Genomic DNA, 15,677 nt, shown 5'->3' with positions numbered 1-15,677 from the left:
TGTTAAGAATTCTAAGAATTCTACTGGTTTCCACACACTGTGCTCTCATTTTCTTCTGGGTCCGGGAATTTTGGAATTTTCTTCTTGATTTCTTTGCTAATGTAGTCATAGTTCAAGAGTGTGGTACATTCATAATCCTATAGGGTGGGTTGCATTCTCCTTGAGTTTGTTTACATTCTTCAATTTCACCTGCTGTTGATTTCCATTCTTCCATGCTAGGTCTGAGTCTCTGCTTTGGGCTTGTCAGTTTGGGGATCTCAACATCAGTGGTATGTCCTGTCTTCAGTTGGCTCAGCTGTTTGCTTCTGTAGCACTAGGTGTGTGTGTGTGTGTTTTGGAGTGGGGAGCACTTTTCCAGAGGTTTCCAGTAACTGCCCAATGCCACTTGGTATGGCTAAGCTCTGATTCACAGACCCTCCTGTAGGCTTCCAGGCTTCCCTGTGGAGATCTCAGTAGGCCTGATAAATCCACCTGTGACCATTGTGTATCATCTCATCAGACCCAGACTCCACCCCCTACACACACACACACACACACACACACAGAGAGAGAGAGAGAGAGAGAGAGAGAGAGAACATATATCATTTCCATTATAATTAAATGTCTACTATCTGTCCCTCCTGTTGGACTATGAGCTTTTTCAGCTCAAGGACTACCTTGTATCTCTATATCTTCAATTCTTAATCTGATGCTTGACATAGGAACTCATTAAATATTTGATAAATGAAAAACAGGCCACCAGAGTTGAACCCTTCACAGTTCATGAGGCAAAATTCAGAACCAGAGTACAGAACTGGGCACTCAAAGATACAGGAATTATGGCCTTGTAATATTTAGTGGAAAATTTTCAACAGGAGCTTCTTTGGTTTCTAATTAGAGGAATTATGTTAATGAGACACCTTGCAAAATCCCTGATAATCATCCTCCAAACTTACCCCACTGGGTCTCATTTAGATGTAAAGGATCACAGAAACAGTGTGGTAATGAAGACAGTTTCTGGTCTCAATTAGCACGCAGTGCCCTCACTGCACCCTGAGGATCTCCTGTCTGCTGGACACAAAGAGCCAGCTCAGCAAACAACAGTCTTGGGGCTTTTCCAGTTCCCCAGTTATCTTCCCTGTTGTACCTCTGCGACAGCCCCCACTCTCAGGCTCACCATGTATTTAGTCCACTGATTATTTTTATGCTACAGAGGTTAACAGTAAGTATTGATCCTTTGACTATGTCTCAACAAATATTCATCAAATCATCCCAGAATCAAGGAAGATAGACATTAAATTCCACAGAAGCATCAGAATTGAGCTTTGGCCTTCAAGGAACTGACATTTGAAATACCAGCCAGAAATACAAGAGGTATAGGTGTCCAAATGTATTTATTCCTTCACCCAATCTATCTTCCTGTCTGCTTAGTTCCTGTAGAGTGTGAACACTGTCTTGTAGACCAGAGTTGCTTCTTCTAAAGTGAGCTTTGGACTCTCCCAGGAATTGTGAGAGGGAGTTAGAATCTCTCCAAGTACAGGCCTTCATTAAGGTGCCTAGTTCAGCAGCAGCCACACAGTGACAAGTGAAGAGGAGCTGGGATGAAGATGGAGAGTTAACCTTGCTAACTCCCTTGTTGCCGAGGTAGCAATGTCTCCCTGTATAGGGTCTGACCATTAGCCATGCTTTAGGGACAATACAGGCAGCAAGTGGCCTAACTTTATACAACATAGCAATGAATTTTTCCCTAATACTCTGGTATTATATATCTGATTTTGAGCTAGCTGCATGATTATTCAAAGTCAAGACCTACTGTCCTACTTTCAACTGGGTAACAACATAACCAAGTTCTGGCCAGTGGGCTATCTTCTCTACATTTTCCTGTGCCCCTTCATGCTCATAGCCAGGTTGGTAAGTAATGACACCACAGTACTAATATGACAGATTTATGCAAGGAATTGATAGAGGAACAAGTTGAGAGAACTGCCAAGCTAAGAATATTTCATCATGACTATTGCTTGCCAGTAGAGAATAACCTTCTATTTGGTTAAACCTTTGTTTCTCTGGGTCGCTGGTATAGTAGCTGAAGTAACATTTAAATAATAGAGTAGGTTATATCATAACTCACTCATATCAGATAATATATACTGGGTTATACTCTAAGTGATATATAGAGTCACACTTGACACCCCCAATGATCTGAATAATTGTACAATTTGTTGAACAGCTGCCATGTGTCAGGCTTTGGGAGGCACGGTAAGCTTCCTAGTAAGAAAACTAACCTAGACCCTGAGGATGACTCTAGCCATGAGGGGAGCATGGCTAAGCAGCTGCTATAGAGCACTATCCTCTGAGAAAAACTGCCACTTGTCTTCATTATATCAGCTGTGCTTGGTGTATCACCAGCAGGCCTCTGACTGTTAGTATTCCACTATAGGAGGGGAATGGGGTGTCACCAGCACCCCCTTCTGAGCATCCAGCTATTCTTCCCAGCCATTTGTATATAGTGGTGTCCCAGTGGGGGTACTGGAGTATATGGGGTTGGTAAGGCTAAGAGAAAGGGGCTTTATCTTCATGACTGTGATGAAGCCATCATCCACACTGGGCAAAGACTTTCCAGTGTAACCACCTTGGGTTCACCCATACTTCTGCCATTGACCCTTCACCCATGCATGTTTTACACACAAGCTATTTTGTACACAAGTTAATTAACTGGTTTACCCAGAACCTGAGTCTCCTTGATGAACTTTGATATAACTGAACTTTGGTTTGTGGTTGGGGACTTATAATGAAGGGGTAAACATGGTTAACATCTCCCTTGGGAGGAATTTCCACAATGCTTGCAAAGCTATGACAAATTACCCCACAGAAGCGACTTAAGGGAGTTGGGTTTTATTTTGGCTCATGGTTTTAGGGGATACAGTCCAGTATGGAGAAAGAGGCATGGCAGCTGCAGCAGCTCTGATCATAGTGGCAGGAGCTCTGCAGGTCAAGAAACAAGAGAGCTTGGGCTGAAGGGGAAGCACATATCACCCTCAAGGCCTCTCCAGCAGCCCATTCCTGCTGGCTAATCCACTGTACCAAAGGTTCTACAACCTTCTAAGACAGTGCCACCAACTGGGGGTGACATTTTCAAATACATGAGTCTATACGGACCATTTCCCAGTAAATGACAACATTGGACATAGTCCTGGGAAGTACAATTACATAACATCTATGTTTACATTATTTTATTTCCTGACCCATAGCAGGCCATCACTAATTCACTGTGTTTTCTTTTCCAAGAGCAAACAAATACTCTCAACCTCAGCCTGTAGATGTTACCAATTATCTGACCTATGAGAGGTATGACACTTGAATTCCTTGAATGGTAGACCGAGCACTGAGCCTTATCCACAGCACTTGTATTAATGTTTTAGTTTCCTGTGACTTCTGTAACAAACGTAAAACTGTGAAAACTCATTTTTCACCATGCTAGAGGCTAGAAGTCTGGAATCAAGGTGTCAAAAGGCTGAAAGCCCCCTCCCCCCAGGGGGATATCCAGAAGAACTCCTTCTGCTGCTAACATTCCTTGACTTGAGGCTCTCATGTTGCCCGTCTTCCTGCTGGGCCTCCCTCCTTTGTATCTCCCTCCTAATCCACATGCTATGCTTATGGATCAACTCCTGCATCCAAGATAAACTCTCAACATTTTGATTTGATCACATTTCATTTGCATCTAAGACAGTATTTTCAGATTGTGGGGATTAGAGCATATATATACATTGGGGGAACCAGCAGTTAATCATCATAGCACCAGGGTACCCAGGTAGGTAAGAAATGACCCAGTTGCAAGAGCTATAGAGACTAATGGAAAATAGAAACATAATGCTATAAATACTAGCAAATTTGGTGGGAGGAGGCACAAAGAGAGATACCTAGCCTTAGTGGATAGAAGGTTCTAGACGGCTTCCTAAAAGAGGTGGTTTCTTTGTTAATAGTGGCTCGTTGTTTAGTTGTTTAGTTTATTTGTACTCTTTCAAAGTGTAGTCCTCTCTAAGCAGTCATTAAGTATTTTACTTCTACTCTCTCAGCTTGTTGTTGAGATTTCTACCATAGAAAAAACAGAGGTAGGGTACAGGCTCTGAAAGCTATAGAAAAAGGATGAATCAGAAGAGCAAGAGGAGATGATTCAGCCTGGGAAAGGAGACAGGAGTGATGGAGCAGTGAGAAGGTGGGAAGGAAAGAGCAATGGAGAGCTGATGGAAGGTTGAAAAGAGGAGCCTAGTGCTCTGCTTTATGCCACTAGTGATACCCACCAGAGAGGATAGCACTATCAGGGCTTACAAGAGTAAACTCATCTCTGCTTCAGCTGACTTTAGCAGAAAAGGAGAACTGGTTGGCTATCCATAATGGAGAGGCCCACATTTCCCTTCAGATCTGTCTGGATTCAAGGCTCCAAATGACAGGACTTACATAGAAAGCTAATTGCTCTCTTTCTTTCTCAGACATGATTTGTTTTTTTGTCTTGCTTCATTCCGGTGGACCACAGAAGCTTCACATTGAAATGTCAATGGAAGAAAAGCATTTCTTTCCCAGTATTTCAATCAATAACTTCATGTTCTGAAACTTATGGGCCCAGTGTAATTATGCGCCTGAATCAGAACCAATTATGGTGGCTCTGAGGTGTCTAGCCTGCCTGATGCGAGTAGATGATAGATAGAAGTCAGTTTCTACTTATAATTACTTCTGTCCCTAAACCATCAGGGAGATGGCAAGCTGCGGTTTCTTAAAGGACAAAAAAGGCTACTTAATACCAGGAGAAGGTATTGATCATGCCAGAAGTCAGTATCTACACAGAAAATAATAATAATTGCTATTTTTACTCTGATCCCTGCCAGTGTATCAGGGTTAACATGGTCCACTTAGTTCTCACATCAATGCAATAAAGTAGACACTGGAAGTGTGTGTGTGTGTGTGTGTGTGTGTGTGTGTGTGTGTGATCCATTTTATAGATTTGGAAATCAAGAGTAAGTGAAATGAAATTGTTCCTAGCTCACATGGCCTCAAATCTGAATCCACCTGGCTTTACAGTCAGTTTCTTCTGCTAGACTATACCTACTCTCTTGTCAGTGACTTGTGTCTCCCAGTTTTCTGTGTTTCAATATCTCCACTAATAAAATGAAAACTGTTATAGTTTGAATTTGATGAGTTTCTTCATAGACTCTTGAGCTGTTTGAGAAGATAGTAGAACCGTTAGGTCAGGAAGTGTGGATGGCAGAGATAGGGCCCCTAGATAGGGTCTTGAAGGAAGCCTAGTGACTTCCATTTTTACATTATACTTCCAGATCTTTCAAGACACAAGAAACAGCAGCCACAAACTCCCACTGCCAGCATTGTACCAGGCTTCTCCACCATCCCTCTCCTGCAGTGACAAATGGGATTGTCTGAAATCAGGAGCCAAAATAAACTCCTCCTGTAAGCTGCTTCAGTTAGGTATTCATTCACGGAGAGAAGAAATGTAACTGATGCAGAGATCTTGCTCAGTGGGCTACTGTGAATGTGAAATGCTATGTGGTCAACAAATGTCATCTGTTGCTATTGGCAGTGGCTGGGCTTCTCAGCATGCCCACAGGAAGACATTCAGGGAAATTAGTGTGATAAATTGTCCCTTGACCCAGAGATCCCACAAAGGGATGGCTCCTTCAGGTACATCCCAGGCCTTCTTGTCCTCTACAGACCTACTCCCATTAAGGAATTCTCTATAAGCCATTGGCTTGCAGGATTCCAAGAATTCTGTTTCTGTATCCAGACTGTCCCCTTGTCTAATTTATAGGAGTGGCCAGTTGAATACTAAGGACAGCTGACAGGCCTTCGAAGCCTCCAGCTGCTAGGGAACTACTGATCTCTGGCTCCCCTCCAATTCTTCCTCCTCCACGTTACCCTCCAGGGAGGTGGCCGGCTGTGCTGAAGATTGGTGAATTCTCTCTGCATCTGCTGAACTAAAACAGCATATTGATGATGGCCTGCAAATGTGAATTAGATGGGAGCTGCTTTGCACTTCAATAGAAGAACAGGTGTTGGTTCTCTGGATGGTAGAGTGGAGAGGATGCTTTTCTTCTATTGGGATGCAAGGGAGGGGAAGGGAGTTACCTCCTCACCTGGGCCACTGATTTCTGAGCAATTGTTTTGGATCTACTGACTGCCTGTCATTCTATTCAAGGTATCTTGTGATTCCTTTCCATAGACACACCCTCCAGGAAAGATTTTGTTATCTTAAGTGCAACTGTCAGCTTTTTGTTACCACAGTAAAAAATGTCTGACTTCGGCTTGGCCATCTATTAACAGCCTTCTCTGGGCAATGCTAGGGGGAGCTGATTGCGGTGGTGAATGAATGGCTAGAATCCCAGTTATTCATCAGGTAACTGAAGCAGGAGGGTCAGGAGTGTAAGTTCAGCCTGGGCTACCCAGTGAGATTCTGTCTCAAGTTTTAAAATTAAAAAAAAAGGCAAGGGTTGTAACATAATGGTAGAATGTTGCCTAGCATTTGAAAGGCTCTGGGTTTATTCTTCAGTACAAGAAACAAACAACCCTAAGGAGTCTTGTGAGCATAAGCTTCCCAAGGCATGTTTACTGACACAAAGATCCCCTACTGGGTCCCAGACTCAGAGGATCCAGCAATTCTGAAAAGCATCACCTTGAGGACCAAACCTCCAATCATAGTAGGAAATGGAGTCAGAAACCATACCCAACCCCAGCATAAGTTTATCAATGAATACCTCAGTGTTCCAAATCAAGACAGCTTCTCAGACCAAGAAATTTAAATGCAGATATATCTGGCCCAGGGACTGCACTGGTTGCTTAATATCAATAACTCCCTTTGGGCTTTGGGAATTATTGAAAGGGAGACACTGGGCTTTCTTAGATCATGAGTTTTGGAGCTAGAGCAGGAATTGACATTTTTTTCTAAAAGTTCTGGTTGTGAATAGTTAGGACTGGGGGGTCACACCATCCCAGTTTTCTTCCCCTCTCATCCTTACTATTGGAGCAGTAAAGAACCCAGGGAGAAGTAAACCGATATTCTGACGGAGTTAAAGAACTGTGCATGCAGGTATTCACTTTACAAATGAGCAGATATGAAACCTTACTTAATTCTTCCATTTCCTCATCTGCAAAGGGAGCTATAGTACCCGTTCACACCCATTTTAAGTGTGGTACTTGATGCATCGTGAAGACTGATGAGCCCATGCATAAAGAGATCTTGCTACGATGTCTGCTGTAGAGGGAGGGTCACTGCCATATGGTGCCATCTCAGCCATTGTCAGCATCATCCACCTGCAGCTGTTAAATGTGATCATGGTTTACAAAGGTTTGTTGGGCATCACAAGGGTGCTGTTAGGATGAAAGGAGAAACTGGATGCACAGGAAGTGACCCACGAGGAACCCCTCCCACTTTTATTGGGATAAAAAGGAGGAGTGGCACGGTTGTGTGCATGGTACCCAAGACAGGGTTCTAAAAATGGCCAGTCTCAGAGTAGAAAGACAACACTGCATAGAAGAGAGTCACTTGACTCAAGTGCAAAGGCCAGTTCCAAGAGGGGTTCCCTATAGAAACTGGGGGGATGGTGAGGAGTACAGTGACCATTTCCTGTACAGAGAGTTACATGAAATGCCATTATGGTCCAGAAAGGGATATTCTACAAGCCTGCTCTGACAAGACCCACGGAGGGGTGTGTATTGGTGATCCTTACTGCATAGCCCCTCCTGGGTTTCCTCCAGATGACTGACACACTGTGCCTTTCAAATAGTCAGCTAAGGTCTACACAGTTTAGGGGTGCCTGCCTGGCCTTCTTGAATGTGTTGAGAGAAATGCAAAGTGAATTTAATGCCTCTGCAAACACAAGCTGCCAAGATGTCTGCATGTGAGTTTAAGCAATAATAGATGGTGTACCAGAGGCTTAGATGGGGCTCCAGAGTCAAAGATTGAGCTTCAGGTTCTAGCACAGCTATGGTTTTCTGAGTGACCATGGACAGCCCACTGACTATCTGAGAAGGTGAGAACCTTACATTCTTCACCTGTAGGGTGAGGACAGTGATTGGGAAGGCAATAGCTTTCTACAGTACTTGGTTCAAAACATGACACTACAAGAGCAGTAGGCATTTGCTTTATTGCCATGTCCACTATATGTCATCACAGTGGGGAGAAGAATGTGGAGAATTTGAAAGAGGGGAATCCTACCTTAGGTCTCTGGCTGACTGGGTGGACCAAAAGCAGTGGAAAATGGCCTCAACTTCCACCCTAGGCTTAAAGGCTCTGAAGTCAAGATTCTGTCAGGGCCACATTCACTCTTTCTTTACATCTGCCTCTGGTAGCTTCCAGCAGTTCTTAGTTTATAGCTACATCTCTGCTTCTATGGGCACACCCCCTTAACCTTCATCTGTCTGTGTCTTCATATTTCTCTCTGTTTCTCTTGTAAAGACACTTAGGATAACTCCTCGGGTGTGTAGTAGTGTGTCTTTCGTCACTGTGATAAAACACACAATGAGGATCAACTTGGGAAGGAAAGGGTTTATTTCTCAGGCCACATTCCATTACTGAGGGAAACCAGGACAGGAGGGTAAGGCCAGGACCTGGAGACAATAACAGAAACAGAAGCCATGGGGGAACACTACATACTGGCTTGCTCCTTACTATAGAATTTCTCAACATGTAGAGGATTGAGTAACCCTTTTACAGGGGTCACCTAAGACCATCAGAAAGTACAGATATTTGCATTACAATTCATAACAGTAGCAAAATTAGAGTTATGAAGCGACAAAAAAATTTTATGGTTGGGAGTCATCTCAACAAGAAGAACTGTATTAAAGGGTCACAGCATTAGGAAGATTGAGGACCGCCACCTCATGGCTTATTCAGCTGCTTTCTTATAGCATCCAGACCAGGGCCACCTGCTCAGAGGTAGCACCACTTCCAGACAGCTGGGCCCTCCCATATTAATAATCAATCAAGACAATACCCCACAGACAGACTCACAGGACAATGTAATGGAAGCAATTCCTCAGTTAGGGTTCCTTTTCCAAGTTGTCCCTAGTTTATGTCAAGTTGACAAAAACTAACCAGCACATGGTCCATCTGGGAAAACTCTCCTCATCTCAGTCTCCTTAAGCACATCCGTAAAAATGTTATCATGCCAGGCATTAGAAGATCTTGGGAATGGATTCTTGCTACCTTTTGGAGCCTCCACTCAACCTACTTCACTTCATGGGTCTCGTGGAGAGCATGTGTAATATGACCTGGCTCTGGGTCTGTGCACGGAGCTCCTGCACTACATTTCTTCTACCAAGCTGCTGTTTATGGGTGGTTTTAAGGATTTAATGAGGCAGTATGCAGAAAGTACTTAGCCTGGTTGGGAGGAGAGTCACCATAGCGGAAAGGTGTGGAGATTTAGCAGAAAGGATAAGGAGACTTGGGGCACTAGGAAGGGAGGAGGGAGGAGTCTCAAAGGTGCCTATTGTGAACAATATCCTGACACTAAAGAAACTGTGCTTTGGGGGTTTGCTCAGAAGATCGCCATGGTCAGGTGAAAATCACATCTGAGAGATGTGCCCTGCTGATGCCCCTTTCTCTCAGGAACTGTTGGAACTTGTTGATTAATTGATTATTGCTCATCTAAAAGCTCCAAACCAGCCAAGTCACAAGATGTAACTCAACCCTTCTCTGGATCCCTTGCCTGGGTGGTGTCCTGCTCTGGCCTCTGTGGTCCTCAGCCTTTGACTAAGAGGAAGTGACTTTGGCTATAGGTGCTAAGCCACCCAAATGATCCAGGGGCATTAGCACAGGAAGTCCCTCTTGGCCTCTTAATCTGCTACACCATATGCTTTGCAGGCTCTGGACTTGGCGTCCTTAGCAGAGAGTAATGTCCTTTCTGATGTGATTTTGTGGCTACGTCTCTGATGACTAAGGGCTCCTTGAGGTCAAACATAAACCAAAGGCTTTGAGGTTCTTTACTTCTGGGCCAGATGTTTCCCTCACATTAATGCATAGTATTTTAGCAGAGGGCTTTTGTGTCCTGCTCACTGTTTAGTGTTACCACTGCAGCCACCTAGGGAGGGTTGTCCTTTATATACAGGGGCAATAGTCAGCCTCAGAACCACTCCTAGAGTGGACTCATGATGATTGTAAATTTCAGATCCTCCCTGAGACAATGAATTTGAGTGGACAGACAGATGGCTCTGTGCTGGCTGAAGAACACAGCTATTGTGGTAAAAGAATCTGCCTTAGATCCAGAGAATGTTTTGGCTAGTCTAAACAAAATGGGTCACTTGATTGCAGATAGTATAGCAATGTGGGTCTGGCTGTACAAGTGTGTCCTTTCTCCACTAGTGAATGTAATCTATTCTCCCAAGCTACCTTCTAGGCTATGTGTGAGGGGGATGCTTAATCTGTAGAATTAGCCATTTTCCTAAATACATAATTTTTATGGACTGAGGTGGGCTGCTTCAGGGCCATGGCAGGCTTTCCAGACCAAGTACAACATGGAACAAAGCAGCAGGTCTGTCAAACAAGCAGGGAAGTGAACGATAGCATTGGTTAATAAGAAAGTGCATTCAATAATCTGCAGTGTTATGAATATTCATTAATGATTTGTTGGAATAAGAAGGCTGCCAACAAATAGCCAAGTGGAACAAATCAGTGTCCAGATGTGAATGGTACTAACTTCATGAAGAGCAGAGCAGCCAGAAGTCAAGCAGACAGCAGGCTGGAGATGTAGCTCTATCACTATCTGTGAGCATTGGGTTTCATGTCCAGTAGGAAGAAAAGGTTCACTGGGCACTGGGCATGTTGCTGCATGTGTTACGTCCTAGCAGTGGGAGGTGGAGGCAGGAGGATCAACAATCCAAGGTTAGAGCTAGAGAACACGGCTTAGCAATAAGAGCAGTGGCTGCTTCTCCAGAGGACCAGGGCTTCACTCCAAGCACCTGTGTGACTCACAACCACAACTTTCTGTAACTCCAGTCCCAGGGCATCTACCACTCTCTTGTGGCATGGGTAGAACAGGGCACATATGTGTTACATTGTCACACATGGACTCAAAATACCCATGCACATAAAATAAATGAATTTTTTTCTTTTGAAAAAAAGAACACGCAGTCCAGACAAAGCATTGTGAAACAACACCAAACAAACCTCCAAAATGCCACTTTAAATCCACTTCAGGTTGGTCATCTATTACTGAGCATGGAGCCTGCCCTTCAGTGTGGGTTGCATACCCAGACTTCACTGGAGAAAACCGTTTTATCTTTTGTGAGCTGTTCCAATTGCAGATAGCTTCTGGGTTAGAGTCGGCAGCTTTCATTTACCTCACCTCTAAGGATAAAAATAAAATTGGAAACCATAATGTATATGCCAAAGTTCTGTAAGGTAAATCACCCCCCTCCTCCTCCTCCTTCACCACCACCACCACCTCTTCCTCTTCCTCCTCCTTCTCCTTCAATATGGTTCTCAGTGACTGGGCTCAGCATCAGAACAGGAGCTTCAATCTCATAAAAAGTCAGGCAAACATGTCTCCAAATAATAGCCACACCATCTCTTAGAGGGATGATCCTAAGTAAGACTTCTTTTTCCAAGTCTCAGCTTTCTGGCTTGTGATGAATGTCACTCATTCACAGGCTTGCTTTTGGACTTATATGAGATTGTGATTATGAAATCATTTTTTTCACACTTCATTTCTTGTTTAGGATTTTAATGAAGGACACTTTTTAAAATCTATATCTGAGGGAAGCAGAAAACAGACTTCAGATAAATGTCAGGTACATATAGACTCTACATGGGCTCTTTCTTTCCTTGCACCTCTTGAGGGCAGAGAGGCAACTGAAGGTTCTAGGATCTTCTCAAGAACTACAGACCTAGTTTCCCCAAGCCACAACACTAGGAGTGGTACTGGGATGCAAGCCAGGCCTTACAAAAAACAAACAAAACAAAACAAAATGACCTCTATGCTCTGTACCCCTGGGCTTTTGAAGCAGTTTTGGAGGAGGGTGGCAGAAACAATAACTCGAATGGTAGTGCTCTTGATTGCACGTATTGAATTAACCACACCCCAGTGACTCACCTGCGTATTCAAGGATGGCTTCTGGTGTATTCCATGATATGCTGGGTAGGTAGAGCATACCTTGGCTTTGTATTAACTCAGTTCATAAGACTCTGACCCCAGATGACGATGAGAAACGTCATTTGTATTGGGAACCCCCTGTGTTCCCTATTTCCTGCTCTGTCTCAGACTTAAGCTGCACTCAGGTGATGCTATCCGGGACTCTGCATGGTAGCAAGGCCCCTGCAGTACTTTCAAAGGTGACAGCAAGATAAAGGACAATGTGGTTTACTGTGTCAAGAGTGCAGGCTTTGTACTTAAATTCATGCAGGTTTGAATTTCAGGTGTTAGCCACTGCCCAGCTTAGTGAATTTCATCAACTCCTCTGTCAGTCAGACACCTCACCTCAGGGACATAGACAGTGGAAGGAGTTAGGACACGTGACTAAAGTCAGAGAGCCAGCAAGCCAGTTTCACTGACTCTCAAGACTGTCTGACACCATAGCCCAGGAGTCAACCCTCTAAGAGTCAGCCTATTGTGTGTGGTTTATAGAGCTGTTATTTTAAAATACAGGCTATGTTGTTAGATGGGTTCAGTGAGGCCCAAAAAGATGGAAACTTGTGAAAAGACCTCTCCTCACAGTTCTAAAAAGGAGGGGCAGCTCCATGACATTTTGGGGTTATAGGAGGAAGTTGGATATCCCCAAGCACATCATGTTGGTCCGAGTAGGAGGAGAGCCAGGGAAAGAGCATCCTGAGGCCTCTGTAGGGACACCTGCTGAGGCAGGATAATTACCCAGGCTTAGCTAGCTGGCTGAGAAACTACTGCAGAACTTGGGTGTGGGACCCTCCTGGTTTGCCTGGTACATGGTCTGATGGTGATGAAGACAAGCAAAGTTGGCCTGTGGTGTCCAGGCCTGCTAAAGGAGACATTGGAGTGTAGTGAATTGACATGCACAGGAAAAGCTGCTGAAAGGGTTTGGGTTCTCAGGTCTAGATAGCTTTGGGAAGTGTATTTCCTGCTTAGTTAGCAAGCTCTTGAGATGTCAAAGCATCATAAAACACAAAAACATCAAACCAAACAACAACAGCAACAATAACAACAACAGCCACAAAACTCTCAAATGAAATCAATACCTCATCCTTGGTGGACTTTCTGAGCTACATGGTTCTTATACCTGTGGTGCTTGCAGATGAATCTGCATGGCTGATGCCCCTTCTTCTGCACTGAGATTGAGTCCAGGCCCCGCAAGGGTTCTTCCACTGCAACCTCAGGCTTACAAGGTATTTTTGGAGGAAGTGGCATGGAAATATCGCTCAACGGTAAAGTGCTTGCCTAGTGTGCAGGAAGCCTTCGGTTTTGATTCCAGAATAAACTGGGTGTAGTACTATATGGCTGTAACCTCCACAACAGGAGGTAAAGTTGTGAGGACCAAAAGCTTAGGGCAATATTAGGCTATATAATATGTTCAAGACTAGCCTTGGATACATAAGAATTTGTAGAGGGGTTTGCTTTTTTAATTTTGTTTTTCTGGTTTCCATAGTGCTGGGTTCAATAGTCCAACTCATGGTCTCACACATACTACCAAGGACTAGACTACTGACCCAACCCCATCCACAGGTCTGGTCCTGTTTGTGATAAAACCAAATAACCATAGAGTACAATGGTGTGACTTTGAGCTCAGTCTTATCCAAAGGGTCAGGAGGCAATGCAATGGCATTGGCTATCACTGCCAAATAATCTTCAAACCCAATGCCAAGTATCCAGTGAACTTACAAGACTGACAACTTAACTGTGGATCAGTGACAGCAAAGCTATAACAAAACTCTGACCGCAATGAAGATATGGGTTACCTAGGAATAAACGTGATCAAAAATGTATATAAGCAATGCTGTGTCAAATTATATACCAAAGGATATAAAGGATGTATAGGTGAGAACCATATTTTAAGTATCCACCAATTTATCCACTAAATAATGTTATATAATCCTCCAATTTTAGTTGCTGTCTATTAAATTTTATCCATAAGAATTTATATTTCAAAATAACCAGAGACTTTCTAAAAAGAAGATGAACAAAAAAATAAGAAAAATAAATCCATCTAAGGTAATACAAAAGCTAGGCATTGCAGCACGTGGTTATCCATGCATACAATCCCAGTGTGTGGGCAGCAGAAAGCAGGAAGAATGGGATACTAAACCAACCTTGGCTGCATAGAGTGTCTGAGTCTGAACTGATCTACCAGAGACCTTGACTCAACCAACAAACAAAATCAAGCAAAGAAAGAAACCACCCCAGGCATTTCAAATAGGCAAGGAAAGCAATTCACAAATTTAAAAGTGTTAGGCAGATAAGCTAGCTTTATGCTGCAAATCAATGACATCCCTGCCTCGCCGTTTATAACAAAGTTCATGTTGTTTGAATATGTGTATAAACAGTAAACACATGGAAACTTCTGTAAAACTAACCAAATGAAGTTTCTTTTCTCTTTGGAAAGTGGGGATGGAAGCCAGAAATCACCCAGAGTAGAACACTGATGGATTTTATTACAGAAAAATTTAAATCCCCACAGTAGAAGAAAACAACACTAAAGAGTGAGAGATGCCCTGAGCAGAGTTCTCAGTATCTGTTCTTTACTATTTAAAATGTCAGCACCCCTAAATACGCCAATGGAGGGGATGGGCAAGATGTCTGAATATGCACATTCACAAAACGGAAAAGAAACATTCTATAAACACTTAAACTTAATATTAATGGGACATATTGTTGAAATGAGACATCAAATAAATAAATAACATATATCATTATATATATATGTATATGTATATATATATACACACACACACACACACACACACACACATATATATATATAATATATATATATATATATATATATATATATATATATATATATATATATATATATCCTTCATTCTCAGCTGATCTGCCTCAAGAAATTTAAATGGAGAAGGAAACCAAGCTTTTAAGATCTCAGAATAATTTTATTGTATTGATTTCATGGTGTGAGGGAGGTGTGTGTTCACTAATGCATTAATAACTTGCAGGAGTCTTTGCCCCATGCAGGTCCCAGGGACTGGACTCAAATCACCAGGCCTGGAAAGGAGTGTCTTTACCTGCTGAACCACCATACCAACCCCTTCAAGTTATTTTTTGTAAGAATAACAGATTAGTGGAAATAGTCCAGGTGCCTAGTGATAGTGCATTAGTTAACTATCTCCTGTACTTATATACAATAGAATTTTACATGACCATTAAAAATTATCTTACAAATAATATACACATATACACTCTTGAAGACAGAGAAGATCCCACAATTTAATTACTGTTAGGTAGCTTGATGGATGTCAACATGGTTAGGGACATTTTGAGGACAGTGAGAATGGACCTTGCCCTCTTAATCAGCAGCTTGTAAAATAAGAGTTGGGACAACAGGACAGTAATTGCTTGTCAGAGGAAGCAGACTTGGATTCTGCCTCTAACTTTGGTGGAAGACTTTACATCCTGCCTTGCCCTGAGGGTCATAATCACATTAACTCTATAAACCAGGTTCCCAGATCACAGTTCTTCTAAGGTGACTATATAGAAGTCCTTCTGAGAAACCAT

The sequence above is a fragment of the Apodemus sylvaticus genome, chromosome 1 (assembly GCF_947179515.1).
Source record: "Apodemus sylvaticus chromosome 1, mApoSyl1.1, whole genome shotgun sequence".
NCBI classification, from domain to species: Eukaryota; Metazoa; Chordata; class Mammalia; order Rodentia; family Muridae; genus Apodemus; species Apodemus sylvaticus.
Note: the sequence above shows the minus strand (reverse complement) of the source record.